The 27,870-nt window shown below is 55.0% G+C and overlaps 1 protein-coding gene across 3 annotated transcripts in view; it reads left to right on the top strand.

Moving 5' to 3' along the window:
* The first annotated feature begins 13,460 nt into the window (after nucleotides 1-13,460).
* Nucleotides 13,461-27,870, top strand: part of CLIP2 (CAP-Gly domain containing linker protein 2) — a 74,365-nt gene continuing 59,955 nt past the window's right edge. For 2 of the 3 annotated variants that reach the window (XM_053894217.1, XM_053894216.1), the window contains exons 1-2: nucleotides 13,461-13,804; nucleotides 25,405-25,504. The gene's annotated coding sequence lies outside the window, so the exon portion shown is untranslated. The remainder of the gene's footprint in view (nucleotides 13,805-25,404; nucleotides 25,505-27,870) is intronic. The other variant, XM_053894218.1, reaches the window with a different exon arrangement.

Genomic DNA, 27,870 nt, shown 5'->3' with positions numbered 1-27,870 from the left:
TTCCCTGGCACCCAGTTTCCCCCATTATTAACATCTTACATGAATGTGGTACATTTATTACAATTAATGAGCCAGTATCAACACATTAGCATCAATTAAAGGCCATAGTCTGCATTAAGGTTCCCCTTTTATGTTCAAACAGTGTTATGGCTGCTGACAAATGCATGTCATGTATCCACCATTTCAGTATCATACAGAGTAATTTCACCTCCTTAAAAATCACTTGTGCCCCGCCTTACTCATCCCTCCTCACTCCTCCTCCCCATCCAGTCCCAAGCAACCACTAATCTTTGTATTCTCTCTCTTTTTTTTTTTTTAATTTTTAATGTTTATTTATTTTTGAGAGAGAGAGTGTGTGTGAGTGGGGGAGGGACAGAGAGAGAGGGAGACACAGAATCTGCAGCAGGTTCTAGGCTCCGAGCTGTCAGCATACAGCCCAACTCGGGCTTGAACTCATGGACCGCGAGATCATGACCTGAGCCGAAGTCAGAGGCTCAGCCGACTGAGCCACCCAGGAGCCCCTAATCTTTGTGTTTTTTCCACCACTTTGCCTTTTCCAGAATGTCATATAGTTGGAATCATACAGCATGTAGCCTTTTCAGACTGGTTTCTTTCACTTAGTAATATGCGCTACAGATTTTTGTTTTAATGTTTGTTTATTTGGGGGAGACAGAGTGCCAGTGGGGAGGGGCAGAGTGGGGAGGAGGACAGAAGATCTGAAGAGGGCTCTGTGCTGACACCAGAGAGCCTGATACAGGGCTGGAACTCACCAACCTGAGCTGAAGTAGGACACTTAAGTGTAGGGGCCCATAGATTTTTTTTTTTTTTTAATATCCATAGAAACTTCTGTCATGAGTAATGGAGACCTTATAGGTTGGTTGAATATTCCACATTCTTATCCAATCATGCTCCTTCCAAAGATGTGGCAATTTCTGGAAAATGACACAAATTTCTTCCTTAATTATAATTAGAGACAGATTCAGGTTGATGTCTAGACTTGCTTCTTGGAACTTCAGAGTTGTTTTCTTTTCCCCTTAGCCCTTCTGATGCCTTCCCTTCATCTGGGTCCTTTCCTTTTGTTTTTGATCAAACTGGCTAGAGGTTTATCAATTTTTTTAATTCTTTCAAAGAACCAGCTTCTGGGTTCCTTGATCTGTTCTACTGTTTTTTTGGTTTCAATAGCATTAACTTCTGCCCTAATCTTTATTATTTCCTGTCTTCTGGTGGTTTTGGGTTTTATTTGCTGCACTTTTCCCAGCTCCTTCAGGTGTAAGGTTAGGTCGTGTATCTGAGACCTTCCTTCCTTCTTTAGGAAGGCCTGGATTGCTGTCTACTTCCCTCTTATGACCGCCTTTGCTGTGTTCCAGAGGTTTGGGGCTGTGATGTTATCATTTCATTGGCTTCCATGTACTTTTCAATTTCCTCTTTTACTACTTGGTTAGCCCATTCATCCTTTAGTAGGATGTTCTTTAGTCTCCAAGTATTTGTTACCTTTCCAAATGTTTTTCTTGTGGTTGATTTTGAGTCTCACAGCGTTGTGGTCTGAACATATGATCTCCATCTTTTTGTACTTGTCGAGGGCTGTTTTGTGTCCCAGTATGTGGTCTATTCTGGAGAACGTTCCATGTGCCCTGGAGAAGAATGTATATTCCTCTGCTTTAGGATGAGATGTTCTGAATATATCTGTTAAGTCCATCTGGTCCAGTGTGTCATTTAAAGCCATTGTTTCCTTGTTGATTTTCTGATCAGACGATCTGTCCATTGTTGTAAGTGGGGTGTTGAGGTCCCCTACTATTATGGTATTATTATCGATGAGTTTCTTTGTTTGTGATTAATTGATTTATATGTTCGGGTACTTCCACATTTGGAGCATAAATGTTTATGATTGTTAGGTCTTCTTGGTGGATAGACCCCTTAATTATGATATAATGCCGTTCTTTACCTCTTGTCACAGTCTTTATTTTAAAGTCTAGATTGTCTGATATAAGGATGGCTATGACGCCTTCACTTCAAAAAATTTCTTCACCAACCTTTTTTTCTCATGCATTTTCGCCTCTCCCTTGGTCTTATTGTCTCTTCTGCCCACTCTGTAAAACTTCGATTGGAGAGAATATTGGACCGGGTGACAGGAACCCTGACAGATTATCACGGACGATTAGCTGAGTGGCCCTGGGTTAGGGAGACATTTTTTTAAATTTTTCTAATTAAATTTTTTTTTAACGTTTATTCATTTTTGAGAGACAGAGAGTGAGCGGGGGAGGGGCAGAAAGAGAGAGAAAGAGAGACACAGAATCCGAAGCAGGCTCCAGGCTCTGAGCTGTCAGCACAGAGCCCGACGCAGGGCTCGAACTCACGAACCGCGAGATCATGACCCGAGCTGAAGTTGGACACTCAGCCGACTGAGCCACCCGGGCAAATAGGGAGAAATTTTGTTTCTTTGGACACTGCGTGTTTTTCCTATGCCATGCGTGTGCGAGAAGCCATTTCCTGTGACATTTTATTCAGTCTCTACAAACATGAGTGAAGAAATCCTTATTCCTGTGTTTAATACGTGAGAGAACCACCGTGAGGCCATGAACCACTTGCACGAAGTCAGGCAGCCAGAAGTGTCTCCGGGGGGATTTGAACCCAGGTCACCAGGAGGGACCAGGGCTGTAAACCTCCACTTCTTCCTCGGGCAGGAGTTAATTTCCATTTTGATCCAAATACAAAAAAAAAAAAAATGTCCCACATTTCCCTGGCTTTCACAGTGGCGTAACAGTGTCAGTAACCTGAAGAAACACTTTTTATGGGAAAGAAAGTTCTGGTTTAGGAACTGCTGACCTAAAACCAAACAGGAAATCGAGCATTCCCGGCTTAAATGGACCATCTGGGAATCTACTAGGATCAGCCTTGCCGCGGGCCTGGCAGTTCGCTTCAGCCTGGGCTCAGAAGAGAGAGGAGGTGGGCTCAAGGCTGCAAACAGGCCTGGGTCCTTCTGCCCTACCAAGGGCTGGAAGTCAGGGTGCGGGGGTGGGCGACATCCGGGCTGGAGCTCAGGGCACAGGAGAGAGAAGGAGCAAAAGGGTGCAACCCCCATGCGGATGGGGAGGCAGTGCTCTGGGAGGGGGCTGATCTCAGGGCGTTTGCCTGGCTGGGGCTGGGAGGCTCTGGCAATGCACTGGAATGTTCTGTCTCAGGGAGCCCTGTCTCTTGGTTCCCGGCCTCTGGTGGAAATCCCTGGCAATCTCCGCTCTGAGAGAGCATAGTTACTCCTACAGAGTGCTCACAGCATCCCAGGTGCCATGGGAACTCTAGAGAAAATGCTATCTCCTTTTGCTCACCCAGAGAGGGAAACTGAGGCACAACGCAGTGAAGGTCGTTGTCCAAGGTTGTGCAGACTGTAAGTGGCAGCAAATGGGGGAACAGGGATGAGGGTTCTCAAATGTCTGGGGCCTCCATCTGGTTGGCAATTAGTTTTCTTTAAGGACCGAATTGGCCCGGTAGTGGGGTGGGCATTCTGTGAGGGGTACATACGTGGCTTCTTTTAAATAAAGAGCCATGTGGCTGAAAAGTAAACTGAACCTCTCTGATTTAAACCGTGAAGAACATGATGATGAATGTGACTACGTTCATATTAAAATCTTCTGTCCGTTGGGCGCCTGGGTGGCTCAGTCGGTTAAAGCATCCGACTCTTGATTTCGGCTCAGGACATGATCTCATGGTTCATGAGTTCGAGCCTCGCTTGGGGCTCCATACTGCTTGGGATTCTCTCTCCCTCTCTCTCTGCCCCTCCTTACTTGCTCACTCTCTCTCTCAAAATAAATAAATAAACATTAAAAAAAAAACAACAGGGGCGCCTGGGGGGCTCAGTTGGTTGAGTGTCCAACTCGTGATCTTGGCTCAGGTCGTGATCTCACGGTTTGTGGGTTCGAGCCCCGTGTAGGGCTCTTCGCTGACAGTGTGGAGCCTGCTTCAGATTCTCTCTCTCCCTTTCTCTCTCTGCCCCTCCTCCGATTGTGCATGTGGGTACTCTCTCTCTCTCAAAATAAGTAAATAAACATTAAAAAATTAAATAAAAAAACAAAGTGAAAAAAACAAACTGCTGTCAGTTCACAGACACGATGATAAGCCACAAAGCAGGAGAAATACTGGCAATTTTTCCAACCGGTAGAGGAATAACATCCAGGACGTTTAAAAAATCCTACAAATCGTTAAGGAAAAGGACCAAACAACCCAATAGAAAATGGGTTGTGGGTAACTATTTCATGGAAGAGGAGACTCCCGCCGCCCACAAAGTTTTAAAAGATGCCCAACCCCGCCCATAATCAGGTTTTGTTTGTTTGTGTTGTCTTTCTACAACAGCCAGACGGGCCACGGTGAAAAGATCTGAGAATACACAGTGTCATCGTGGATATTGGACAAAAGGAACTTAGATTTTGCTGTGAGAAGGTAAATCGCTACCAGCACTTTCGAAAACAATTTGACATTATCGTGTGAAGGGGAAGGCGGACGTTCCCCAAGATTCTGGAATTTCCCACCTAGCCGTGCACCCGGGCCGCCTGTGCGGTGAGTAACACAGGACGGGGACAGAACAGCAAAAACAGAACAAATCTAGGGGCGCCTGGGTGACCCAGTTGGTTAAGTGTCCCACTCTTGATTTTTTTTTTTTAACGTTTATTTATTTTTGAGAGAGAGAACACAGCGGGAGAGGAGCAGAGAGAGAGGGGGACAGATGACCCAAAGCGGGCTCCACACTGACAGCAGTGAGCCCAGCATTGGGCTCGAACTCGCGAACTGCAAGATTGTGTTATGAGTGGAAGTCTGATGCTTAACTGACTGAGCCACCCACACTCCCCCTGACTCTTAATTTCTGCTCAGGTCACGATCTCATGGTTCGTGATTCCGAGCCCCGTGTGGGGGGCTCTACGCTGACAGCACAGAGCCTGCTTGGGATTCTCTCTCTCTCCCTCTCTCTCTGCCCCTCCCCGTTCTCTCTCTCTCTCTCAAAATAAATAAACTTAAAAAAAAAAAAAAAAAAAAGAACAGAAAACCCAGAACAAATCTAAACAAGAACCCAAACTGGAAGCAAACTAAAGGTCCGTCAGGAGGAGAACGGGCGAGTACTTGAGGGACGGCACGTAAGGGGACGCTCGGTGGCCCCCCAATTTGTGTGGACAAACCCGCCAAAAATCATATCGAGCAACACAGGGAGCCCACAGAAGAATACCTCCAGCAGTTGCACATGGGCTGAAAGCCCACAAACCTAACAGCATTGTTGAGGGGCAAGGCGAAGCCAAGGGAGGGAAACCAAATTCAAGAAAGCCTGCCTTTGGGGCGGGGACAGGATGGAGAGGTTCCTGGAGAGGATTCAAAGGCAATGGGAACATTTTATTTCGTAAGCCTAGTGTTTTTTATTTTATTATTTTTTTTTAATTTTACTTATTTTTGAGAAAGAGAGAGAGTGTGAGCAGGTCAGAGAGAGACCTGCTCAGGCTCCAGGCTCTGAGCTGTCAGCACAGAGCCCGACACGGAGCTTGAAGCCACGAACCGTGAGATCATGACCTGAGCCTGATAAGAGTCGGACACTTAACCAATGGAGCCCCCCAGGGGCCCCAGTGCACGATATTTCATAATAAAAACTGAAAACAGTTTACTCCCCACGTGCTTATGAACCAAGGACCGGGATGGTTGGGGAGAAACCTGCCCAAAATCACACAGGGAGTTGGGGGCAGAGCCCCAGGATTCCACCTCCAGCCTGACACTGATCCAGAGACCCCCCCACTACCACTACCCTGATCTTGGGTCCCTGGCTCCACATCAGCACCGCCCCTCCCTGCACTGGGCTGGAGCCCTCTCACCCGTGCAGGGCACCAGCCCTGGGACCCCGTGGAGCTTGGCTAAACGAGGAAAAGGAGCTGCATTGCCGTGGTCGGGAAACTGAGGCAGGGGCCGTTCATGTCTCGCACAGAGCCCCAAGGAAGTTTCATGCAGAGGCTCTCCAGCTCTCCAGGCTGGGGGAGGAGAGGAACCAGCTTGCTGATGACATTCACAGACACCCTCCCTCCTGCCAGAGAAGAAAAGTTTGTTTCGGCCGCTTCCCCTGTCCCTTGCCACATCCTTGATCAGGGCTGACCCGCTCCGGACTACCTTCTCTGCTTCTGCCCCTCCTACCCCACCAACACGAAAGGACAGACACCAGCCATTCCCATTTTGCAGACAAGAAGACTGAGGCTGGGCCATGAGGCCCTCGTCCAGGGTCACATCATGACGACATCCATGTTACTGCATCACTACCACAGCGCCAGAGGGATACCCAGCGGGGTGCTCCCCACACCCGATCTGGACCCTCCTCCCCCCCCCCGCCCCAAAACATCCCTGTTTGGGGAACAGCTTTTCTTTGGGTCCAGCCTCTGTTCCTGAGTCAGGGAGCTCTGTGCCCAGAGAGTGGGATTCTAACACGACACCCCTTCAGGAGCTGGGAGAATGCGGATTGTCAGGGCAGGGCAGCAGGCTTGGAAAAACAAGGGTGTCCTTGTCCCCGCCTGCTGGGCTGGGCTAATTACTGCCCGGACCCCTGGGAGCTTTCTTAGGCAGTTGGAGCCCACCCTTCACCCGAACTGCAGGGAGCAAAACCCTCCCCCGCCTACAGGCATCGGGGGCTGGGGGGCTTCCTCCTGCTGAGAGGAGCTGGGAGCCCAGAGCGTTGGGCGGGGGGGGGGTCCCATCCTCGATGATGTTCTTTTTCGCAGCCCAGTCCCTGCCAGGGGTGCCAGGCATGCCAGTGCCCTTGCCTGTCTGTCCACAGGGCCTCTGCCCCAGCCCCTTGTCCTTGACCGCCGTGTTCCCCCTCCTAGGAGGCCTAGGGAGCCAGGCTTCAGGCCTAAAATTCATGTCCTTCCCCTGCTTAGAACCCTTCAGGGCTCCCTGTTGCCCTTAGAAAAAAGTCCACCTCCGCAGCCCTGCCCTTATGAGGCCCTCGCTGACCAGGCCGGCCACCCCTCGGCCCTCATCTGAGCCCTGGTTTCCTTGTGTCCCTGCCTCCTGAGCTCCTCAAGATTCCTCCCAACGTCACCCTGAGGCTGCCCCCGCTGCCTGCCACCCACTTATCCTGGGAGACACATCCAGGCTGTCACCTCCTCCAGGAAGCTGCCTTTGAGAATTAGATGCAGCCCAAAGCATCCTGCCCATAATTCCGTCAGAGCTCCTATTACTTTATACCTTGTACACCTGGGGGCGCCTGGATGGCTCAGGCGGTTAAGCGTCCGACTTCAGCTCAGGTCATGATCTCACGGTTCGTGGGTTCGAGCCCTGCATCGGGCTCTGTGCTGACGGCTCGGAGCCTGGAGCCTGCTTCGGATCCCGTGTCTCATTCTCTCTCTGCCCCTCCCCTACTTGTGCTCTGTCTCTCAAAAATAGATAAAAAATGTAAAAAAAAATTTCTTTTAAAAAAAAATTTCTTTTTAAAATGCATAAACGTTAAAAAACATTTTATACTACATACACCTGTGTACGTAGAGCAATTTCGTAGCCACACGCCGGGCGGAAAAGGGGCCACAGGATTTAAAGCAGCAAAAGGGGTTTTGTTGCTGGGCCAACTGCAGTTTGAATGAAAGTTGTAGTGTTTGTATTTTACACACACCTGGACCACATCTGTGGGATGAAGGGGCCACAGGGTAAGCTGTAGAGAAAGGGACTGCGAGTTTGAAGAGGGCCAGTAGCTTTCCTGATGGTGCTTTGCCTAATGGTACTTTATCTCTGCTGCTGCAAAACTGGGCTTGGACAGATGACCTCCTCGCTTCTCCCCAAACATCTGGCTCACAGACATGGTGGCGGAGGGGGGCTGGGGGGGCGCGTAACGACATCCAAGGCTCAGAGGGGCCCCAGAAGGCAGGGGGGAAAGGGAAGGATGTGCGAGCGGGTCTAAGAAAAGCCAGACTGGGCAGTGCAATTCCATTAGGAAAGCAAGATGTCTGAGAACACCAGGATTGGGGTGGGACCAGGAAAGTCACCGCCCTGGGACCTCCAAGCTGGAGTGTGCACCCTCCACAGGACACCGGTCCCAAACGTTCCGGGAACGGCTGTCAACTTTGACCAAGTGTTCCCCCATCAGCGGCAAAGTGAACAGAACAAGAGTTTTCCAGAAAGCTAGAGGTACTTAAAGGGCCGTCCTTTATTCCAAAAGGATGCTCTCACCTTTTCCTGGTGCCCAAACACCCTTTCTTACAGGAAATGGTGACAGCACATTTCCCAGCAGCCTTTCGTGGTGAAGTAACAAACGGGTAACATTCCTGCCGGTCTCCGGTTTCGTGTTTTTGGCGCGGGTGATGGGTGATCGGTATGACTTCTCCGAAGAACTCAAAGGGACCCAAAGGAGACGTCCCCTTGGACCCGGGCCACTTGTGAGGGGGTGGGCAAGCCCTGGTGGGGGGTAGTAAAGGCCAGTGGGCAGTGTCCCAGGGAGAAAGACACTGGCGGTCTCCCCAGGCAAGAGGCTCGCAGAAACACAGAATAAACACACCCCCAGGGTGTGACGCGAGGCCCAGATGTCCACACTTGGGGACAAGGAGGAGGAGAGAGGAATGAGGAATAACAGCTGTGAAGGCTGGAAACCAAGGGACTGCCCAGGGGCCCTGCAGCCAGCACCTTCTAGAAACTTTCCTCGGCAAGAGGAGACCAGGCGGCTGGCCCAGCTTGGGACCCAAGTAACTCCAGGAGGAGTGGAGGCCGGAGGCACCTGGGGCCTCTTCTCCGCCTCATCAGGAACCACCCAGCAGCAAAGCCCTGAGACAGGCATTTCCCTGACTCTTGGTGAGTACTGATGTCATCCTCCCACGAGGGGTGGCCTGTGCCCTCCTCGTTCCCCCATTCCCAAAGTCCCCCCTGCCCCCTGCATTGGAGAAGCCCATTCAGGAGTCACCCAAGGAAAAGCAACTCACCTCATCAGGCGCCCCTGCTGTTCCTTCAGTCTCTACTTTGTCCGAGGGGCAGGAAGTGCGGGCACTAAAACATCAAGTCTGGGCCCCGGGGGCCCTGGGTTCCACACAGCGCCGCTCCCTACCTGCCCTGTGAACCTGTGTCAGACCCTCGTCTGTAAAGGGGGCCAGAAACAGACCCTGCTCCCGGGGCATCCTGAGGACGACACGAGTTTACAGGCTCTCAGTTGCTTAGACCCATGCACGGCATATAGAGAGAGCACACAGTAGGCCCTCAGCAGGTGCACATGGAACTAGCACATCGCATGCAGAGGTCCCTCTCAGCGTGGCTCTGAGGGACCGGTTTCCCAGGCTGCCTGCTGCGGGTCACAAGGCCGGAAGGTGGCAGAGCTCACATCGGAGTTCAAGGTGGCCTCTCTCTGCTCTCTCTACGCCCAGCACTGAAGCCCGGAGGCCTGGCCAACCTTGCACTCAGGAGCTGTGTGGCCTTGGGCCTGTCCCTTAACCTCTCTGTGACTCGTTTTCCTCCTCTCTAAATACAACGGCCCGACCACATATGAAAATGAAGCGACCCACAATTTGCACCCTGCGGTCCGGGAAGACAAATGATTAACCCCCGTCGTGATGGGCCCCAGATGGGCTGGACTCCATCAGTAACTGCCAGCTTCCTGAGTTTTTGCCTCCACTGCCAGCTCAGGACCAGCCAGAAAAAGCCTCACCGACGTCCCCCTCACCAGTCACAGTGGTGACATACATCCCGATTCAAGTTATCCTGCCTCCAGCTTCCCTGTGCTAACAGCCTCCCATCCAGACATACCCGCATCTTCCCTTTTGCCCACTGAGGCTCTCCTGCCCCCTGCCCGCCTGGAGTCTTTGCAGAAACACAAGTGATGGGGCTGACTCCTTTACCATATAGCAACCTCTGGAGAAACTCCCTTTGCTCGTTCTCCTCCAAGGGGTCCTTCTTCCTTTATTTCTGCAACCCAAGCGCAGTTCTTAGCTTGAAATCTACTCAGTAGATAATCAGTACTCAGCAATGCCAGCTTTTTGTTCACTCGGCCAGCCTTGGTTTACCATCTGTCCTCAGGAAATCCGGGAGGCCGCCCGGACAAAGCCCCCAGAACTTGGAAACCTCGAACAGAGAGAAGCACTCCAGTCTCCACTAGCTGCTGGGCTCCTTACACTAAGGGGCTGTATCAACCCGGAGGGAGGTGCTGTGATTCTCTGGGAGGGAAGGCAAAGAAAGTCCACGTGTTTGCAAGACAGGGTGTGGCCTTCAGAGGGATGGCCTCAGCTGATATCTCCATGGTGATGTCACTCCCAGCCCGAGGCTGCCGAGACAGCATCCAAACAATCATTTTTTGTGTTTTTAGCAGAAACACAACATCCAAACAATCATCTTAACAGAAGCGGGGTGGGGTTTAAATTTCTTTTGTTAGTTAAGTAACACATGTTGATTGTAGAAAAATAACAGAAAAGGGGAGAGAAATATCTCAGAGATCCCTCTCCCCTCCAAAGCCCCAGGGTTACCAGTTTTTCCCTCTGTAGGTGACAAGGTTGAAAGTCTACCACACCCAGGGTTTTATGATGTGATTAAAAAAAAAAATTGAAGTATAATTAACTTCACAGGATTATGTCAGTTTCAGGTGTATGTGACATGCATTTTTCAACTGACCTAAATATAGGACCGTTGTTACAAATTCCTAGTAGAATAAGCAATTCAGAGGCTGTAAAATATTCCATCAGGACCGATGTGGTGTTGATCCTCAAGATTCAAACAGTAAAAAGTGCAGCAGAGAGGCAGCAACCTGCTGGGCAGTCCGGCCTCTCTTGGCTCTGCCCTGGCTCCCCTCTTATTCCCAATGTGCTCTTCCTATGAAAGCCCCCCCCCCACCTACCCCTCCTCCCCCCACCCCGTCCTGTGGGCTGCCAGTCAGGGCCAGTGTCAGCAAGAAAATGGCCAAATCAGCGCTTTCTGGGGAGACAAAGCCCTGCCTGAGAGGTCAGCTGGGAGGGCTCTCCTCCCCTGGTCCTCACCCCCCACACCAGCCCCACCCCAGGCCTGATGCCCCGGGGCATCTTGCCCAGCTCTACCCTGTACATCTACAGCATTCGCGTGGCTGCAGGAAGCAGCAAACCCCAATCCAAGCTCCCGGGAGAGAGAAAGTATCTTTTCTCATCTAGAACAAGCGTGGCAGCAATAAGGGCAGAAGGTGGTGCTGGCCCAGGACCACCTTCGGAGCTCCACCCTCGGAGTCCGAGGCTGGGGAAGCTAGTACTCTGTGTGCACTGTTGGTCTGAATAGCACTGGGGGCTGTAACTGAGGGAGGGGCTGGTGGGGGGCGGTCAGGGGTGGGTGGAAGGCAAGAGGGGGTGAATGAACCCCGACAGGCACAGGGGAGCTCAAATGCATCACAGCAGGACCTTGTGACCTGGATAAATCCCTGCCTCTCTTCATTATTATTATTATTATTATTATTATTATTCCTGCCTCTTTTTTTTTTTTTTTGAAGGAGAGAGAGAGACAGAGCATGAGTGGGGGAGGAGCAGAGAGAGAGGAAGACACAGAATCCGAAATAGGCTCCAGGCTCTGAGCTGTCAGCACAGAGCCTGACGCAGGGCTCGAACCCACAAACTGCAAGACCATGACCTGAGCCGAAGTTGGACGCCCAACCAGCTGAGCCACCCAGGCGCGCCCCTCCTGCCTCTCTTTAGACCTCAGTTTATCCACCTGTGGAAGGAGGGGTCGGACTAAATGGTTTAGTTTCCAACAGGGAACCTTCTTGGTCTATTTCTGGTGGGTTGATGTCCTGGGAACTTTGGCCATTTTCCTGGTTCCAGAAGCTGTTATGTGTCAAAGAAGGGAGAAGTGCCCCCAGAATACAGGTGCCATTTGATCTGGGCCAGAAACCCACTCATTTGGGTAAATCATACTCTTTACTACACCCTGCCCCCCGCCCCCCTGATGCACTCACCCCCATCTTTTCTGAGCTCTCTACCCTAGAACCTGGGTGTACAGACCAGGTGGGGCTCCAAGGGGGTCTGTGAATTGCCTGAACCTGTCTGCAAAACTCTGTGTGTACATGTATGTGCATGAATGTGTGTGTGTGTGTGTGTGTGTGTGTGCGCACGTGTATGTGCATGCGTGTATTGTACATTTCTGGGAGATCCTCCCCAGGGTTCAAAGTTTCGAAGGCCTGCGTGTCCTTAAAAGCTTGGGAAACCTCTGGCCTTGGGGCGCCTGGTGGCTCAGTGGGTTAAGCATCCAACTCTTGATTTCGGCTCAGGTCATGATCTCGTGATGTGCGAGTTCAAGCCCCACACTGGGCTCTGTGCTGACAACATGGAGCCTGCTTGGGAGTCTCTCTCTCCCTCTCTCTCTGTGTCTCACCCCTGCTTGCACACGTGTGCTCTCTCTTTCTCAAAATAAATGAATAGACATTAAAAAAAAAAAAAACCCTTAAGAGGTTAACTCATTTCTCAAAGATGATGGATACCAGAGCAGTGGAGGGATGGTGGTGGTAACTGAACCAATTCATTCATTCAGGTGTCATTGTCTACCCTCGGCCAGGCACAGGCCTGGGTGCCTTAGGGGACATGAAGAAGACTGCCTGGTGCCTGCCTGTCCTCCTTGGAGTCAGCGTCACTGTGTGGACCACAACCTTCCTCAACACACCCGCCTTCTCATGCTCAAGGGAAATGGAGGTGAATTCGAGCTGGGCTTTGAAAGGGAAGGATGATTTGTCAAATAGAGAAGGGGACAAGGGCATTACAGGTAGAACTAAGGGCAATGGCTCCGAGGTTAGCTTATCAAGGCCGGGGAAGGTGGCACAGAGGCACAGAGGCCAGTCACAGTGCAAGCACCTATGGGTGTCGGGAGTCCGATATTTCTTGCTCCTGGGCTGCCACTTAACCTCTGCCCCCCCCTCCCCCGGGGTGTGTGTGTGGGGGTGCTGGCAGCTGTGTCAACTCCTCTGATACCCCAGGAGACGGGTCTTACTCCGGGGAGGAGGGTGTGATATTCATCTGGGTCTTGAGTACCACTTTTTCCAATAACAGGTTGGGAGTGTATCACCAAGACCCCCGTGCCTTTCCCCCCCACCTGCCTTGGCCTCAGGACAGCTCATTAAGACCTGGGGTTCTCAGCTCGGCTCTACCGGCTACATCATCCCCTCCTCATCAGTTCCTGTCCAGTTCAAATGTCACCTCTTCCGTGAAGCCTTCCGGGGAAGCTCCTCCCCATCTCTCCCAGCATCTCGAGTTTGCATCTCTCCCAATGGTCTGAGACAGCCTTGTGAGCCGAGCATCAACACGATTTCAACGTCGATAGGTGACCATCGCCGAGGCGGGTGTGGGCGCACCCCAGACGCCCCACAACTGACTGCCTCCGGCGGAGGACAAGGTATACGGCAGCGTTTTCCGCCCGCCCGCCCGCTTGCGGCGCGGCGCGGCGGCCGGAGAAACGCGAGGCCGCGTGAACGCGCGCCTGACCCCCGCCGCGCTAGGCCCCGCCCTCCCGCGCCCGCCCCAGCGCCGGCCCCTTTTGTTCCCTCCCGGAGCCGGGCCGCTCGCTCCGCTCCCGCTCAGCTCGGCTCGGCTCGGCTCGGCCGCGGGGCGCGCAGGCGGCGGCCGGGGCTGCTCGATCCGCGCCTCCCGCCTTCCCGCCGCCGCCGCCGCCGCCCGGACGCGGCTGCGGCTGCGGCCGCGGAGCGTGGCCCGGGCCCGGAGCGCCAGCGCGGAGCCCCGGCCCCGGGAGGGGCTGCGGCCGGTGGGCAGCGGCGCGCGGGGAGGGGCCGCAGCATCCTCTCCCCCCGCGGCGTCCGGGCCGGGAGCGGAGGAGGCCGGGCGCTGGGCCTCCCGCAGCGCAGCCCGCAGCCGGAGGGGCGCAGGTAGGAGCGGCCGGAGGGCCCCCGGGGGAGGGGGCTCGCCGGGCAACAAAGGAGCGAGGGATGCGGGAGGCGGCGGCGGCCCGGCCTGAGCTGCAGCGGGGCGGCCGCCCGCAGGCATTGTCGGGGCGTGGGAGAGGCCGGAGGGCCGGGGGCCGGCGGGTGGGCGTGAGCGGGAGCTGCTCCCCGTGCACCCCCAACTTCCCTGTCGCCCGCAGGCGAGGAGAGGACGCTGCTGGCGTTGGGGGGGGGGGGGTGCTTCCCGGGCTGCGAGTCCCTTCGGTGAAGGCATCTCCGGCACCGTCGGCGCCCGCATCCGCAGACTGGGGTTCGGCACATCTGTTGTGGGGGCTGCCTGTCCCGGCTCTCAAGGGCAGCGCCGGGAGGCCGGACGCGCCGCAGGGCTCTCTGAGCTCCCAGGCGGTGGGGGAATGGGGGGGGGGGGCACAGCCGGTGGGCGCGGCCATACAGCCCCCTTTTCCAGACCCCGGGTCTGGGAGAACACGGAGTCCCCGCCCCGCCGGCTGGGGTCGCCCGGCCGATTCCCTTTGCAAAACTTGGTCGAAGTGCATGGTGGAGGGGGTATGGGGGAGACTGGGGCGGGGCGGCATCCCGCCAGGGGTGCCCCCCCAGGCTGGCGCTGGTAGCTGGTGAGGCAGCAGATTTTCTGCCCTCCCCACAGGGAGGGGCCATCGCCACCGAGATGCTCTGCTGGGCCTCCAGGGCGCGCCCGTTTGGGCCCTTCAGGCGGGGCTTGGGCGGGGCGGGTGCCCACTGGGCACTGCCACGCAGGCCCTGGCCCCACCCTGGGAAGGACGGACAGAGGGGGCACCTTGGGGGGGGGGCGAGTCACACACCCAGCAGCGCGTTCCCAACCTTGGATACCCCGCTTCTCCAATATGAGGGGGGAGATGTCCTCACCTCTGTAAGATGCCCAAGGGAGGTTAGTGGGGGTAGCAGTGGCCTAGGGCTGCTGGCAGAGGAGGAGGAGAGTGCAGGGAACACCACGTGGGGCAAGACTCCTCACCAGTTGTAATGTAAACAATGAGCCCTTCATTCATCCAGTTGCTGTCACCTGGCCCAGCACTGCCAGGAGGTGGCAGGTACACAGAGCAGGGGCCTCGCTGCCCCCAAAGGGCACAGCCATGCAAGTCTTGGTGGCTTGCTTGATGAGTGCCTTGGTGGGGTAGCTGGAAATACAGAGGAGGGACGCCTGGAGGATGGGGTGGAGCAGGAAGCTTGATGGGGGCACCGTGCATAAGTTTGCTGCCAGGATGCCACACAAGAGCTTCAGGCAGGAGAAGTAGTGGGGGTAAGTGCTTGGAGTCCTAAAAGGAGGCTTCGTGGCTGATGGGAAGGAGGAACAGTAAAGCATTTAGGTGATTGGGGCATGGGGTTTGAGGGAAGGGATTGTTCTGTCTCTTCTACTTTTTAAAAAAAATTTTCTTAATGTTTATTTATTTTTAAATGTTTTTATTTATTTTTGAGACAGAGAGAGAGCATGAGCGGGGTGGGGGGGGGGCAGAGAGAGAGGGAGACAGAATCCGAAGCAGGCTCCAGGCTCTGAGCTGTCGGCACAGAGCCTGATGCGGGGCTCGAACTCACGGACCGTGAGATCGTGACCTGAGCTGAAGTCGGACGCTTAACCGACGGAACCACCCAGGCGCCCCTAATGCTTATTTATTTTTGAGAGAGAGAGGAGAGAGAGATAGAGCGCAAGCAGGGGAGGGGCAGAGAGAGAGGAAGACACGGAATCGAAAGCAGGCTTCAGGTTCTGAGCGGTCAGCACAGAGCCCGATGTGGGGCTCGAACTCACGAGCTGTGAGATCATGACCTGAGCCGAAGTCGGCAGCTCAACCGACTGAGCCACCCGGGTGCCCCTGTCCCTTCTACTTTTGCACATGGAGGGGCGGGGGGGGGGTGGTGGAGGGGGTGGCCAGGCACCTTCCTCCAGGGGCTATAAGCCCAGATTGCGCTGGCACCCGAGTGTCTGGCCCAGGAGAGACGTTGGGGTACGGGCTCCGGGTCAGGTGGAGCGGGGACGGTTGGAGTGGAGCTTCAAAGGCAGGGACCTTGCAGAGGGAACCTGGGAAGAGCCTCGGCTCACATGAGCTTTTGCACCAGCAAGCTTCTAGGTGCACCCGGCAGGCTGGGAAGGTGCTCTCTGGAATTCTGCACCCAGAGCTCAAACTCCCAAGGAGGGCGACCCACCCACAGAGGTACCAACCCCCCTGCAGTATCTGCTGCCTGATTTGGCGGGTAAGCGTTTGGATGCTGGCACCTGACAGCCTGGGTTCAGATTCCAGCTCTGTTCCTTCCTAGCTGTGTGACCTCTGACAAGTCACTGCACCTCTGTGCCTCAGTTTCCCTGTCTATAAAGTGAGGGTGCTTATGGTATCCACCTTTTAGGGTTGTGAGAATCGGACGGATGGATGTGTGTGAAGTGCGTGCACTGTGACAGGGCTGGTGACCAGTGTTCATCGCTGTTCTACCCACATAGCTCCCGTCCACACACACGTGGCTCGTCCCGTCCCCCAGCTTGTGTCCTTGCTGGGGCAGCCGCGCCTGCCTGTTGGCCACTCACTGCGGCCTCCTCCCAGAGCTGCCCCCTCCATTCTGGTCCTTGACGTGGGGGACAGTTCCCTCCTGGTGTCCCCTCCCTGGGCCCGCCACCCTGAAGGTTGACCCTGCCCTCCTGATGCCCTCTCCCCGCACCTCTGCTTCCGTGCTCAGAGGAGGGGCCAGCGGCCTTCCTGACCCTGCTGGTTCCTTGCCAGCCTCGTCTAAGCGGCGGTGACAAAATACCACAGACCAGGTGGCTTATACCCAGCAGAAATCGATTTCTCACAGTTCTGGAGTCTGGAAGTCCAAGATCAGGGTGCCAGCATGTTCCAGGGGAGACTCTCTTCTGGGTCGCACACTTCCTGTATTCACACACGGCAGAAGGGGCTGCGGAACGGTCCGGGGTCCCTTTTATGAGGACACTGATCCTGTCCTGGAGGGCCCCTCCCTCCTGACCCTGTCACCTCCCAAGGCCCCTGGCCTCCTGACAGTGTCACCTCACGTTGGGGCTTAGGTTTCAACATATGAATGTGGAGGTTGGGTGGGGGGGGGTTGTCACAAACGTTCAGACCATACCACCTGCCTGATGGCTCTTGGGGGGGATGGGGAACCCCAGCTTTCGTGTAGGTTTTTAAGAAAACAACACATACCGAGGGCTTACTCTGTGCCAGGAACCGTCGGCGAGCTCTCTAAATGCGTGTTTCCGTTTGTGGATACCTTCACGACGCTGCCTGCATTTTACAGATGAGGACGTCGGGGCACAGAGAGGTTTCCCTGTTGGCCTTTCGTGCCACGCTACCATGTGCGTTTCACTAAAGCCTGGTTTGGGCCGCGCCTTCCTCAGACACCACCCCGGTTGCCCAAGTGCAAAGTCCAAGCCCTGTCTGGCTCCCGGCCCCCCGCCCCAGCTGGCTGTGCCTTGGCTTCCCGGCCGGCTCTCCCCACCCTCCCACGCTGGCCTTACCCAGACGTGTCTCAGCCTTAAGGAGCTGGGAGCGGTGGGCGTGGCTTGGTGAGCAGGGAGGGCCCTGACCCACGTCTTCGGGATTATTTTCTTACAGGGGAACAGGAAGCTTCTCCAATTAGGTTAAGTGAAAGGAGAGTTAGGAGGGAGAGGAAACTTCTGCAGCAAACAGTTGCAGGCCGCCGGCTCCCCCAGGACCTGGGATGCTGGCAGACGGCCCCTCCTCTGGTTTTCCTCTTTTCTGGACTGCGGTTTCATTTTCTCTGCCTCTCATCTTCTCTCCTGGTAGGCTGTGTCTCTCTGGGTTGCTGATGTGACTGCCCTGAATGGGGGCTTTAGCTTGAGGCCACAGGACCTCCTGCGTGCACTCCCCTCAGTCTTGGGCGCCCGGCTGGTGGGTGGCAGGCCGTGTGATCTCTGGGGCTGGGGGTGGGGGCGGGGAAACGGTGCCGGGCACCCACTACAGTGTCAGCCGCTGCAGGATGCCCACGTGGTGTGTGCTGGGGGAGGACGGGTGAGCGGGGCATTGCTTGCCTGGAAAACTGGATCTGACGGGAGAGGCGGACCCACAGCCAGTTAACTGCGGTCTCCACTGCGGTCTCCACCTCTAGGCAGCGGCATTTCTTGGGAGGAGCTGGAGTGGCCCAGCCTGGCCGGCGTGGGGACCGAGGGTGCCCTCCCCACCCCCAGCCCTGGCTCAGGAGCAGATGAGGCTCCTCCCTTCAGGAGCTGGAGACCTGGGCCACCCCACTGCCCACCCTGTCCCACCACCCCCTTCCAGGGCTGCCAAGGGTCGGTGCACAGAAACAGGAATACAAAACTCAGGATCTCAGAGGAAATGCTTGAAAACGACAATGAAGTGTGTCCCTTCTGAATAGAAAGCAGATGGGATGCCTGGGTGGCTCCGTTGGTTAAGCGGCCAACCTCAGCTCAGGTCACGATCTCACGGTCCGTGGGTTCAAGCCCCTCGTCAGGCTCTGTGCTGACGGCTCCGAGCCTGGAGTTTGCTTCGGATTCTGTGTCTCCCTCTCTGTCTCTCTCTGCTCCTCCTCCACTTGTGCTCTGTCTCTCTCTCTCTTTCAAAATAATAAATAAGCATTTAAAAAAAATAAATAGAAAGCAGAGCGTGTCAGGTGGTTTTTATCAACAAGGTGTAAATTCGGGCCCTTGTCCACTTAATGCTTCTGTCTTCCCTGGGCAGCTCTTGGTACATCCCTGGAATCTGCCTTTGACTCTGCCCAGGAAAACACCTGCTCTGCACACATCCCTTTTCACCCTCGTGGCCTCTTTGCCACGAGGGGGTGGACTTTCAGGCTCACAAGGAGTCCCTGTTTTTCCAGCCTGGAGTTCTCAGCCTAAAGCCCACCACTCGTGTGGTCCCTAAGTCACTTGTGGTCCCACAAGTGTGTCACCCTAAGTCAAGTGTGAAGCTGGACGCTGCCACGAGGGAGGGAGCAGCATTTGGAGCCCGGGGATGTTTTGCTGCCTTGTGTCCTCATTCTGCTCAGGCTGTTCCCTTTTCTACTGTGGACTGTTCCTTGCATAAATTCGTTGGTTCTCCGACACAGCTCACACTTCAGTTTCTGTGCCAGGGGTTGTGCCCAGTCCCGGGAGCTCAGGGCGGAGGAGGGGAGACATCCGAGAGGGTCTTGTGTGTTCTTTGTGTGACTCCAGGAAGGGCTGGAGATGATTCGCAAAGGTAAACGCCCCATAACGAGATGAAAATGACCGGGGTAAAGAGCAAAGCCGGGGTGGCAAAAATCAAACGAAGCTGGAGGGGCTGCCGTACCTTCCGTGGCAGGTAACTTGCCTCTGAGCTTTCTAGTAGCCTGATCTGAGGGCGAGGCAGGTATTTTGAGTGGTTGTATTGTCACCTCGCTCCTGTGAGCCCTGCTGTATATACCACTAAAGCCTAAGGGTCGGGCTGCCAGCCATTGTGGTCCTGGTATGGCCCTTGGTCCAGAAGGTAGAGGGTGAGAGCGGCTGCCTTCTGATCTTCCTTTCTTTAAATTTTTTTTTAAAGTTTATTTATTTGTCTTGAAAGAGACCGACAGCGTGAGCAGGGGAGGGACAGAGAGAGAGAGAAAATCCCAAGCAGGCTCCATACCATCAGCACACAGCCCAATGTGGGGCTCAAACTCATGAAACCCCGAGATCATGACGAGATGAAACCAAGAGTCGGACACTTAACCGACTGAGCCACCTAGGCGCCCCTCTGTCTTTAAATTTTTAAAAAATATTTGTTTATTTTTGAGAGAAATTGAGAGAGAGAGAACAAGCGAGTGTGAGTGGAGAAGGGGCAAAGAAAGACGGAGATCCAGAATCCGAAGCAGGCTCCGGGCTCTGAGCTGTCAGCACAGAGCCCGACTTGGGGCTTGAACTCACGAACCATGAGATTATGACCTGAGCCAAAGTTGGATGCTTAACCGACTGAGCCACCCAGGTGACTCTGCCTTCTGATCTTTCTAAGCCTCCTCCTGGAGGGTCCCTGTGGACCGCTGAGAGCCAGGGTTCTTGCTCACAGCCAGCCTGTTCACTGGGGTCTGCCTGGCCCCAGGGGTGCGTGAGAGCTGATGAGCTAGGAGCCACACTGGCTCCTGCCCAAGAATCCCCATCTCCCGAGGAGGCGTGGGGGACATGATGCAGGGAGTGCACCCAGTCGGCCCCAGGAGTTGGCTGGAGGATAGAAGAAGGGTGAAGGCGTCTGGCAGAATGAGCGACGGGGGGTGGGGTCTTAGGGAGCAATGAGAAACTCAAGGAAGCTGGAACGAAGGGTGCTGGTGGACAGGGTTCCCAGGAAATGAGGCCAGAGGCAGGCAGGGCCTAGGCTAGTGGGCAGAGAGACCACAGGCCATGGCCTTGGCACCCAGGGCTGGGGGGGTGTCCTCCTGGCCTCGTCCTTGAAACCTCTGCCCTGTCCCCCCCAACCTGGGTGCCAGGAGGAGAGTTGGTCTTGATTCTGAGGAAGTCAAGAAAGGAAGTCAAGAAGGGTGGTTAAGAACTCAGGCTGTGTGGCCAGAGGGCCCGAGTTCGAATTCCACGTCTACTATTGGATCAGTTGTGTCACCCTAAGCAAATGATTGACCACTCCAGGCCTCAGTTTCCCACTAGTAAAGTGGATGGAATTCATAACAGGGCTGTTGCAGAGGTTAAATGAGGTAGTATTTATAAAGCACTTGGGCCGGCGTGTGGAGCAGAACAGATATTGTGGGTCTGTGTCTCCTTAGGCTGGAACAGCTCAGCAGAAGAGGGGGGTCCCATCCCACCTGGACCCCCTGCACCAGGTGCACCCACACAGGCTCTGAGCCCAGCACAGTGAAGAATCAAGCTCTGTGACAGAGAGTGGTGTGGACATGGGGTCACCCTTCCAGCCCTGAGTGGGGGGGCGGTGCTCAACATAGTTGGTTAGTGTTGTTATGGACAGTAATAGTAGCTGTGTGAGTTTGGGAGAGCCTCGCGGGGCAGCTGTGCCACCAGGAGCAGATACCTGCTCTGAGAACAGGTCTTGGTCTCTGCTTGATCTCCTCCAGTGATGGGGGGCTCCCTGCCTGCCTCTTTGTTCGTTGGACCCAAATGTGGTTAGCATCCACTCTGTGCCCGATGCTAATTGTTGGGAACCTTCTGCCCTTCCCAGAGCTCGCTCCAAGCCGGCCAGTGAGTGCGGCTGTGGTGTGTGAACAAGCTGCCATGGATGTGGAGAGGAAGAGGGTGGTAGCGGAGGGAGGGCGTTTCCACGCGTTCGTGTTTCCTTCATTCATTCGCGTGCTCGTTAGGCGTTTTGAGCTGCTGCATGTGCTGGGCGCTGTCCTAGGTACCGAGAGCTCAGCAATGGATACGATCTGCAAAGAATCTGCCCTCTTAAAGCTGCCGTCAGCGAGATGTGAGGGAGTTTGCCAGCGGATGAGAGGACCAGCATTAGGCAGAAGGAACAGTGTTTGCAAAGGCCTGGGGATGTGGTAGGATGTGTATGGGTGTGGGTGGGCGTCTGTGACATTCAGGCAGCTTTTGGTGGCTGGGGGTGGTGGCTGCCTTTCTGGAAGCACTAAAACACCAGGAGGGCTTCTTAGTGACTGACCTCACCCCTGGGGCCACCAGGTTCTGCTCCTCCTCCGCCCATCCCGTCCCATCACCCACCCACAGCCCTGGGTTGCCCTTTGTCCTTCAGAGGTTTAGATGGTGCCCCTGGCCCCCTGGCTGGTTCATGTGTTCTCCAGGCTGCCTCGTGGGCCCTGGATGGCATACTGTCCTCACAGGCCCAGACCTCAGGGGGGCTCAGCCTCCTCCCTGCAGGGCAAGGCTCGAGAGAGGATGCTGGGGTGCTGACTTGGCACGCCTTGTTCAGGGAGGAAGGTTGGTGTTCAGGAAGGTTGTGCAGTGAGCACGGCACCGCTGTGAGTCAGGCCCCGGGTGCTTGACGTCCATGGGGCTTGGGCCTGCCTGCAGGGAGCTCGCAGAACCGCGGGGAGCCAGATGCCCCGTGGGTTCCCATGGTTAGGCACCACCCCCCGGGGCTGTCTGATAGGCGGGAAGGACCCAGAGGGGCTGGGACCACCCCTGCTTCCTCCACTTCCGCTGCCACCCACCCCCAGCCCAGGTAATTAAAAAGAATTTTAGGGGCGCCTGGGTGGCTCAGTCGGTTAAGCATCCGACTTCGGCTCAGGTCACGATCTCACGGTCCGGTCCGTGAGTTCGAGCCCCGCGTCGGGCTCTGTGCTGACAGCTCAGAGCCTGGAGCCTGCTTCTGATTCTGTGTCTCCCTCTCTCTCTGACCCTCCCCTGTTCATGTTCTGTCTCTCTCTGTCTCAAAATAAATAAACGTTAAAAAAAATGAGAAAAAGAAAAAAAAGAATTTTAAAGCCTTTTTATTGAAATACAGTATCCACGCAGAAAAGTGTGCATGACATAAGCATACTTGGTGAAGTTTCCAAACTGAAATCCTTGTATAATGAGACCCTGCTGGCTCCCCAGAACCCCTCCTGTTGTCCTTCCAGTTAGTACCCCTGACCCAAGGGGGACCCCTTCCCTGATTTTTTTTTTATGTTTATGTATTTATTTTTGAGAAAGAGTGCTAGTGGGGGAGGGGCAGAGAGAGAGGGAGAGAGAGAATCCCAAGCAGGCCCCACACTGTCAGCACAGAGCCCGATGTGGGGCTCGAACCCACGATCGAGTGAGGTGATGACCTGAGCGGAAATCAAGAACCATATACTTAACTGACTGAGCCACCCAGGAGCCCCCCCTGGTTTTTTATATCATCAGTAATGATTGTCCACTGACTTCATTTTTATTTATTTGTTTGTTTATATTTATGTACGTATTTAAAGTTTATTTTGGGGTGCCCAGGTGGCTCAGTCAGTTAAGCATCTGACTTTGGCTCAGGTGATGATCTCACAGTTGGTGGGTTCGAGCCCCGCATCAGGCTCTGTGCCGACAGCTCGGAGCCTGGAGCCTGCTTCGGATTCTGTGTCTCCCTCTCTCTCTGCCCCTCCCCCGCTCACACTTTGCCTCTCCCTCTCTCAAAAATAAATAAACATTAAAAAAATTAAAAAAAAATAACACACAAGTGTATAATCACAGAGCTCAGACACGTGGTTGCATAGAGTTGTAGTTCATTCATTTGCATTGCTGTATTTTCTTCCATTGCAGGAAGAGAGCCTGACTTAGTTACTCCTTCTCACGGGGTTGGATATTTGGGTTACTTTCAGTTTAGGAGCATTAGGAACAGTCTGTCTTTGGGGCGCTTATGTCCGCATTCCTTTTGGGGGCGTGCCTAGGAGTGGAGTCTCTGGGTCGCGATCAGGGTTAGTAGGTGAGATCAAACTGGTTTCCAAATCGCTTAGCAGTTGACTCTCATCTCGGCAGTGGGCGAGCGGTCTGGACATTCTGCAGCCTCGCCCACCCCTGGTGTCTGCTTCACTTTCTGCGTTCTGGTGAATGTGACGTTAGCCAGACGAGCAACAAAGGAGAACGTCTTTCCATAGGTTTGCTGGTCTTTTAAATACCCTCTTTTCATGTAGTGCTCTTTGAGGTGTGTTGCTGATCTTTCCAACTTGATTTGTTGGACTTCTCTCTGCATTCTGAATATGAATCATTCTTGGAATGTAGGGCTTGCAAATGTTTTCCCCCTTCTGTGGCTCGTTCCTCACACAACACTGTCTCTCTGTCTCTCAGTGGTATCATTTGATGTACAGAAACTCTTAATCTTTTTTTTTTTAATTAAAAAAAAATCTGTATTTAAGGGTGCCCAGGTGGCTCAGTCAGTTAAGCCTCCGACTTGGGCTCAGGTCATGATCTCGCGGTTTGTGAGTTCGAGCCCCGCGTCAGGCTCTGTGCTGACAGCTCAGAGCCTAGAGTCTGCTTCGGATTCTGTGTCTCCCATCTTTCGCTACCCCTCCCCTGCTCACGCTCTCTCAAAAATAAACAAAAAACATTTAAAAAATTTGTTTTATTTTGAGACAGAGAGAGCAAGCAGGGGAGGGGCAGAGAGAGGGAGAGAGAGAATCCCAAGCAGGCTCTGTGCTGTCAGCGCAGAGCCTGACGTGGGGCTTGATCCCACAGACCATGAGCTCATGACCTGAGCCGAAATCAAGAGTCAGACACTTAACTGAGCCACCAGGTGCCCCCAAAAGCTCTTAATCTGGTCCAATTTATCCGTCCTTTCCCTGTCTTCTGGTACTTTCTGTGTCCTGTTAAGAAATCTTTGCCTATCTCAGTCTTTATTCATGTCTCTTAAATACTGTATTGTTTTGCCTTTCACAGTTAGACCTGCTGTCCTTCTGGGATTGGTTTTCGTGTATGACGTGAAGTAAACATACTTGTCTACCTTTGCTGCCCTGACAAATGACCACAAACACAGTGGCCCTCAAACAGCACAGATGTATTATTTTGGATTTATGGAGGCTAGAAGTCTGAAATGGATCTCTCCCGGCTAAAATCAGGATGTCAGCAGGGCCGTGTTCCTTCTAGAGGCTCAGGGAAGAATCTGTTTCTTGCCCTTCTCCAGCTCCTAGAGGCTGCCCGCATTCTTTGCCTGGTGGCCCCTTCCTCCATCTTCAAAGCTACCAATGTCACCCTGAGTTGTTGGCACGCTGCCATCCCTGTGATTCTGTCCCTCCTGCCTCCCTCTTGCACTTGTAAAGACGCTTGTGATCACATTGGGCCTGCCTGGATAATCCAGAATAATCTTCCCATCTGGAGGTCGGCTGACTAGCATCCTTAAATTCCATCTACAACCTCAGTTTCCCTTTGCCATGTGTAAGCTAACATCGTTAACACATTCCAGGGATGGGGACATGAAAATCGTTGGCGGGGGGCCATTGTTCTATCAACCACGGGTGGGTCATGATTTGTTTTTCCCCATGTGGTTATGGGGACCCAGAACCACTTGTTGTAAAGATCATCCTTGGCTCAGGGGTATTTTTTAAGTTGCTTGTGCAGATTCTAACCCTAGGCAGGAGGCCCGGCTGGCTGGGTTAGGGAGGAGACCCCGGGTGTTGGGGTGTTTCCCGGCCTACGTGTGTTGGATGTAGTTGCAGCGAAAAGAGACTGGGTCAGGACACTGGCCTGGGAGACAGGACGCAGGAGCGCTTTCCTGCCTGTTCTGCCTAGATCGCTAGGTGACCTCAGCAGGCCCCTTCCCTCCCTCAGCCTCTGACCGCTTCTGGTCTCGGGGACCCCTCTGCCCAGCACACGTTTTCGGTCACTTGGACACTTGAATCTCACCGTCCTGTTCACTTGCTCCGTGATCATCAGCCTGGGCCTCGGTTTCCCATTCTGTGAAATGGGAATAAAGGTGGGTCATAGGGCAACTTGAGTCATGTTGTTCCCAAGCCCTTCTCCTTGGGCCTGGCCGGGACCTCATCCAGCAGAACCAGGCTGCGTCAGTGGCAGGAGGGCCCCAGCTGTCCAGTCGCTGGGGCCGTGAGTGGCCCACAGTCAGGAGCGGGTTCTCGGGGCCATGGTTGTCCCCTGGTTCTGAACGTGCCAACTGTGTGTGTGTGTGTGTGTGTGTGTGTGTGCGCACGCATGTGTGTATAAGGCCAGGAAGTATATTGACATTGGTGTCCCTTCCCCTCCCCAGACCCGACATAGCCCTGGTCCCCTCTGCTCTGCCGAGGACAGCATCTGAACCACCTCCAAGCCTGAGGGACGATGGCCGCGCTCCAGTGTGTGCAGCTCAGGTGAGACTGGCAGGCCGGTCACTCCCAGAGCTCCGTAGTCACCCCGGGCCACGGGCAGGACAGGGAAGATGCCAGCTTGCAAACTGGGATCTACAGCCCAGAGGTCAGCTCAGAGGCCGAGAGGTGCGAGGATGGTGAGCACGGGAGCCCCGTCTTCTGGACGGACTTGGCCCTGCTCGTCTCGCAGCCTCAGGCGCCGGAGAAGCTGGGGTCATCTGGGGCCCCGGGGCTGTCCCCTGCTCCGCCCCGCGGGTGCCCCGCCCTCCGCGTCCATGCGGTCTTCCCAGCTTCGGCCTGCGCCTCCCGAAGCCCCGTTGGCTGGTGGAGCCTGGGTTCCGGCTCCAGCTCTGCTGTGAGGCTCGGGCGGGTCCCTTCCCCGGGCCGGTTCTGGATGGCTGCCAGGCTCCTCGTACTCCCAGGGTGACCCCGCACCCCAAGCAAGGCCCATCACCACCCTCTCCCGCATTGGTCAGCGGCCATATGCGTGCCGGGCTTGCACCGCCTGGACTGGCTCCAGCGTCCTCTGGGGCCTCGCTGACCGGGTGGGAGCGGAGGGTGGGTGTGGAGGCACAGGCACAGGCCGACGGGTGCCACGTCCCCGGCCATCCCGGGCCCGCCCGAGGGGCGGCTGGCACGGGGCTCCGGGCTTTGGCTTTCACCTCAAGCTGGCAGGACTCACAGGGAGGGGGGCCTGTCTCAGCCCCACCCTGCTCTGGGCTCCCTCCCACGAGGGGATTCTAGCCTCACCGCCGGTCAAATGCAGGCAGAGTGAGCCCCCCTTCCAAGCAGGATGGGACAAGCAGCAAGTGCCAGCTGGGAGTAGGCCTGTGCGGACGGTGGTCATGCCCGTCTGCTAGGTTCAGGGGTTGAGGAGGCACTGGGTTTCCAGTGCAGCCGTGAGTGCTGGGGTGCCTGCTGGGGCGGGGTTTGGTGAGCCTTGGCCTGGTAGTTGGCCCCCCTGGGGGTCACTGTCTGGTTCCTCAGGGCAGGTGTATACGACGAGGGGAGGGACTCTTCTGTCTTGAAAAAAAAATTTTTTTTAATTAAAAAAAATGGCTATGAAATATTTTAGGCACTCAAAAAACAAAAAAAAGAAAAACGGGGCACCCGGGTGGCTCAGTCGGCTGAGCGTCCGACTTCGGCTCAGGTCACGATCTCACGGTCCGTGGGTTCGAGCCCCGCGTCGGGCTCTGTGCTGACAGCTCAGAGCCTGGAGCCTGCTTCGGATTCTGTGTCTCCCTCTCTCTCTGCCCCTCCCCTGCTCATGCTCTGTCTCTCCCTCTCTCTCAAAAATAAACATAAAAGAGAAAAGGACCTGACAGAATATGATGAACGCCCATGTACAGTCTGTAGGACTCAAGAAACAAATCTTATAAATAGAAATAAAGCCCCCAGTTACCCCCGCCCCAGCCCTGTCTCCACCCCACACGCTGGCTGCTGCATGGAGCCCCGTGATGTACGCCCAGCAGGTGCCTCCCGGGCCACGCCTCGCCGCCCCTGTTTGGGCTCCGCGCCCACTGGCCCCTGCTCCCCGCTCGCCAACTCTTGGTATCACCTGGCTTTTTGGCTTTTTGCCCATCTGATTGGGCGGGAAATGGGATCTCCTCGTGGCTCGGATTTGCATTTCCCTGCTGACTGGGAGGCCCGGTGGCTGTCCGGTCGCGTCCTCTCCTCGAAGTCTTCCTCGTCTTACCTGTCGGCTGTTCTTACCTGTCTGTCTGGGGTGCCCTCACGTCGTCCTCCGTCACGTCACGTACTGGTGGGTGCTCCCAGCTTGTGAGGTTCCTTGGCCTTGGCCGTCCCCGGCGACTCTCCCAAGGGCCCCATCACTCTGCCCCTTGCTGCCCCTCCCCAGGGTCCCTCGGGGACCTCACGCCAGCCCCCGCCTCCTCCCAGGTCCCTCCCAGTGGGACCCTGGGTGCTCCCTCTGCACCCACACTGTTTGCCACCAAATGCTGCTCGGCACCTCTCTCCTCTCTGTCCCCTCCAGCCCCCGCCTCTGCGCAATTCAGGCTGCATTGTCGTGTCCCTTATGTATCCCAGCAGCCCCCGGGACAGTGGCCTCCCCTCCCTCGCTCCCCCCAGTGTCCTCATCCCCTCCTGAGCGGTCTTGCCAGTGTGCACATCTGATGTGTCGCACCCCTTGTTTGACATCCTCCGTGGAGCTTCATCCATTGAGGCTGATGCCCGTGTGTGGCTGGGAGACCCCGCTGTCCCTCCCAGTCTCTGGATTAACGCCCCCGCCACGCACACGCGCACACGCACACACTTTAGCCAGTAAATCTCCAGCTGTTTGGCTGACCTGCAGAGCATGGCCTACTCCTTGAGGTTCCCCTGCCTGGCCCCTGGTGTGCTGGGCTCCCTAT

The sequence above is a fragment of the Panthera pardus genome, unplaced genomic scaffold, assembly GCF_024362965.1.
Source record: "Panthera pardus isolate Hobbes unplaced genomic scaffold, ASM2436296v1 HiC_scaffold_4, whole genome shotgun sequence".
Classification (NCBI taxonomy): domain Eukaryota; kingdom Metazoa; phylum Chordata; class Mammalia; order Carnivora; family Felidae; genus Panthera; species Panthera pardus.
Note: the sequence above shows the minus strand (reverse complement) of the source record. Positions and strands in the feature narration are given on the sequence as shown.